The sequence below is a fragment of the Nannospalax galili genome, unplaced genomic scaffold (assembly GCF_000622305.1).
Source record: "Nannospalax galili isolate Female #2095 unplaced genomic scaffold, S.galili_v1.0 scaffold100, whole genome shotgun sequence".
Taxonomy (NCBI): Eukaryota; Metazoa; Chordata; class Mammalia; order Rodentia; family Spalacidae; genus Nannospalax; species Nannospalax galili.
Genome location: NW_008352891.1, coordinates 9609962 through 9614999, shown reverse-complemented (window position 1 = coordinate 9614999; position 5038 = coordinate 9609962).

Genomic DNA, 5038 nt, shown 5'->3' with positions numbered 1-5038 from the left:
ACAGGCTTGAACCTGGAGTGAAAGTCTTATTGACAGCCATACAGTAGGCCCGAGGCAACATCTCAAATGCTGGAGCCACAAGAGGTGGCCCCTGTGTGCTTGCGGGCAGTGCCCATGTGATCACAGGAGGAGCCCTTGAGAGTAGAGGAGCAGTGCCTGGAGACAGTACCAGGGGAGTGGAGGGGCAGCTGCAGTGATGTTTCCCCTTTTCTCTCTGACTTTGTTGATTTGGTGGTGCTCTTTCTTTCTTTTTTTTTAGTAAATACTAATCACTTTATTTGGCAAGTCATCATCAAAGAAATTAATATATCAGTACCTACTTTCTTGCAGGGAAATTCATAAAATCACAGGACGGGGTTGCAAAGTGTCCCAATGTGTACATTCACTCTTGCATTTTTTATGCCTCTAAAGCCAGCACCAGATGAACTCTGCCAAGTTTGGCTGCAAGTTTGGGATGGACCCCAGCCTGCTTTATTCATTTTAGAAGCTTTTCTCTTCAGTGGCCCCTGCAGCATTTTCCTTTCATAAGCTGGAGGCTTAACTGGATGTGGTCTTGCCCTGGAGGCACTCTCTCCATTGTTTAAGTTTGAGTCTCTAGGGCCCTACTTAATCACTTTATTTTATTTTATTTTATTTTTTTCTCTTTTTGAGACAGGGTCTCCTTGTAGCCCCAGCTGTCCTGGAACTCTCTGTGTAGGCCAGGCTGGCCTCAAACTCACAAAGATCTGCCTACTTCTGCCTCCCAAGTGCTGGGGTTAAAGGTTTATGCCACCACACCTAGCTGTCATCACTTTAATCTCCTTATCAATGGGATCCTCTCCACCACATGCCAGGGCTCCAACATTTATCTTCCTAGTGCTCTTTTTCAATCCAAATTGTATTCCTTTCTGCCCCATTTGATCTCTTTCACTGTAGATCTGCATAATATTCACCATTAATAGCCACACCACCATTTCTACATTAGGCTGTCTTGAGATTTCTTCCACCAGAGAAATTAGTTCATTGCTGTTCAACTTAGCTTCAAGCAAGCTTTTAGGTCAAGGGCAGACTCCAGCCAGACTCTTTACCAAAATATCCCAAGTGCTGCTTAAGTCCTTATTTCCCTCTGGAACTACATTGTTCTCAGCACTACTTTTTTCCAGGCCCCTACTAGAATGGCCTATTAGCTCTGCTTACAGCAATCAACCACTTTTCTAGCCCAACCTTCCAAAGTCTTCCACATTTCTTCAAAACCCCACATGGTCAGGTTCTTCACAGCCAACAGCCCACTCTCTGGTTTGAAATACTGTATTAGTCACTTTTCTGTTGCTCTGATAGAAACACTGACCCAAGCAATTTATAGAAGGAAGAGTTTATTTGAGCTTATGGTTCCAGGGGAATTACAGTCCATCATGGCAGGGAGGCATGGTGGCTGGAGGTGGCTGGAGCAGGAGAGGCAGGAGGTAAGCTCTCACATCATCATGAAGGCACAAGAAGCAAGAGAGCTACTGGAGATCTGGCAAGGCTTAAGGACTCTCTAACCCCACCCCCAGTGATGTTCTTCCTCCAGGATAGCCACACTTTCTAAAACCTCCCAAAACAGCGCCATCACCTGGGGACCAAATGTCCAAATACTTGGAGCCTATGGGGGACATTTTCATTCAAACCATCACACCTGCAAATTTCTTTATTTCATCTTTCTTTACTACTGAATAGAACTCCATTGTGTAAATGTACCACATTTTTGTTAACCACTCATCAGCTGAGGGGCACTTAGACTGCTTTCATCACTTAGCTATTGTGAAAAGAGAAGCAACAAGTTGTACAAGTGTCTCTACAATAGGATGAGTCCTTTGGGTATATGCCAAGGAGTGGTATAACTGGGTCAAATGGTAGGTTCATTTTTAGTTTTTTAAGAGTTCACCACACTGTTTTCCATAGAGGTTGCATGAGTTTGCAATCCCACCAGCAGTGAATGAGCATTCCCCTTTCTCCACATCCTCGCCAGCATTTGGTATCATTTGTTCTCTTGATCTTAACCAGTCTGATTGGGGTAAGGTGATACATTAGGGTGGTTTTTAATTTGCATTTCCCTAATTACTAAAGATGTTGAATACTTTCTGAAATGTTTCTTAGTCATCTTTATTCATTTAAGAACTCTCTGTTTAGATCTTTAGTCCATCTTTTAATTGGGTCATTTGGTTTCTTGCTTCTTTGTTTTTTGAGTTCTTTACATATTCTGGATGTTATTAGTCTGCAATACTGTAGTGTTCCCCTGTAGCTAAGGGAGACAACCCACTATTGTTCTGAAATGATGGCTATCTAGAAGCCTTTGAGAAGGAACTGACATTGATTCTAGCCACTCCAATAACTACCAAAGTGCCTGAAAACAAATCCTGAGTCCATCACTCTTGAGTCCAGCCAGCCTTGGCAGACAAAAGAAAAATGAGGAGGAACCCAATGGAGGGATGCTTTTGGAAGCTCTCCTCAAGAATTTCCAACAGACTCTGATATGAACATTTGAAATTTGCCCTGTTCTGACCTTTTCTGGTTCCCTGTCTAGAACTTGTAATGCTAACTACTCTTGCCTTTACTTCTTCTCACATCTCCTAGGCACAAGTCAAGGACTTTATTTTCTCCCTACAGTTAAGAATTAAGCAATTTGGGAGTCTTTTAGATAGACCCACTGAAGGGGTACCCCAATTGCCATCACCCTGCATCCCTGTTCAGCATGGAAGAAGCCAGAGCAGTCTGCATCCCGATTCTCCATCAGCAATTTGGGTAACCTCTTCAGAGGATGGTGTGATAAGAATAGGTGGTAGGAATTGGCTAGACAGTATAAAAAGACCCCAAAGAAAGTAAGCCAGTTTCTTGGCTAAAAGTCAAAATGTCCTTGGGCCTCTTAGCTACACACTGTGTTCCAAAAGCCAAAAATGTCAAAAGTATTTGGGAGATCTTATCTAATCCTTAAAAGATTTTAGGGTTACCTCTTTGGGGGGGGGCATTAGAATAGTAAAAGTCCCATTAAAAAAAGAAAGAGTACACAAAGTTGTCAGAAAAAATGATGGGGAATTATGGGAAGATTTGGAGGGGAGGGAGTGGGTATGGATTTGATCAAAACACCCTATATGCATGTATGAAATTTTCAATTATTTTTAAGTTAGAAAAATATAGAAACAGAGTAGTTTCTATATTACTGGTAGAATTTGGACCTGAAACATTCTCCCAGTGCCCACGTGTTGAAGGCCCATAGGGCTCTTGGGAGGTAGTGGAAACTTTAAGGGGTATAGGGTCTAGTGGGGGCCTTCCAGAAATCAAGAGATATCCTCCAATGGCATGGGGTATCCTTCTCCCTGTCTGCCTGTGGATCTTAGCTCCAAGGTAGAGAGTTTGAGCTGTCATAGTGCAAATCAATGGGGTTGTGACAGGGACTGAAATCTCTGAATCTGTCAAAGGAAACCTTTCTTCTCTCTTGGATGACTTTCTCAGATATTTTTTAACAGATAACTAAAATAGCTACACAAGAAAAATTCTAACAAAACCAAAGCAGATTACGATGTGTCAGACAGGCTTGAACACAGATAAAACATAATACATAAATCATAACATAAGAATGAGATGATAATTGTGCTTATTGAGTATATAGTAAGCTCAAAATTAAGTCAAGGCACTATGAGCATTCATGCAAAAGCATACAGCATTAATATAACACCATAGAAAAAGAAATATAACAAAATTGGTGGAAACTTTTTAAAAGATTAACTTTATTTTTTTATTTATGTCTTTGTGTGTGTGCATGTGACTGTGTGTATCTGTGTGTGCACATGTCTCTCTCCTCTCTTTCTCTCTCTCTCTCTCTCTCTCTCTCTCTCTCTCTCTCTGTATGTGTGTGTATGTGTGCAAGTACGTATGTACCCCCACAGGTGAGAAGCAGGTATTAGATCCCTGGAGCTGGAGTTACAGGAAGTTGTAAGTCATCAGGCATGTGTGCCAGCAGACTAACTCAGGTCCTCAGAGCTATGCACACCCTTAACGGCTGGGCTATCTGTCCAACCTCAAAAATGGAGAAGTTAATGCAGATATTTTCCTATCAAGTAAAATAGAAAAAATATGGATTATCTAAATGAAAGGCAACTTAACAGACATACCATATCTGTATAATGAAGGCAAAAGTTTTTTTTTTAATTTTTACAAAAACTTTATTGAGAATTTCATACATGTATATAAGGTGTTTTGATCAAATCCATGCCCACTCCCTCCCCTCCAACATTCTCCTCTCTGAAGAGGTAACTCTAAAATCTTTTAAGGATTAGATACAAGCTCCCAAATACTTTTGATGTTTTTGGCCTTTGGAACAGAGTATGTTGTTAACAGACCCAAGAACATTTTGACTTTAAGCCAGGAAACTGGCTACATTACTTTGGAGTATTTTTACCCTAACTGCTTATCCAATTCCTAACTCCTATTCTTATCACACCATCCATGCCAGGGACTCAAACCCGTGACCCCCGGCAAGGTGAGGATTGGGGATGAGTAAGCATGCTGTTCGCCAGCCCACGCCGCCCCCATTACCGGGGACACTCAGGCAACGGGGAGTCTTAGTCAGGCAGAGACTCATTTATTGAAAGTGTTCCAAAGCTTATAAAGGCACCTGGAACACTCCCCCACCCCAGGGTGTATCTTAAGGATGGTCACGCGCTGATCAGCAGTGTGGAAGTATTCTTCAGACTTTCAAAGCAAGCCAGGCCGTGCCCCCAGTAACTTCCTTTCAGACCTATGCAAGATGGGGCCTTTAGGTCCCCACACATCCTCTGAAGGGGTTACCCAATTTGCCAATAGAGAATAGGGACACCGACCGTTCTGGCTTCTTCCATGCTGAACAGGGACACAGGGTGAGGCAATTGGACTACCCCCTCAGTGGGTCTATCTAAAAGTCTCCCAAATTGCATAACTCTTGCCTTTAAGGGAAGAAGAAAGTCCTTGACTCATGAATAGAAGATGTGAAGGAGAAGTAAAGGCAAGAGTAATTAGCATTACAAGTTCTAGACAGGGAACTAGA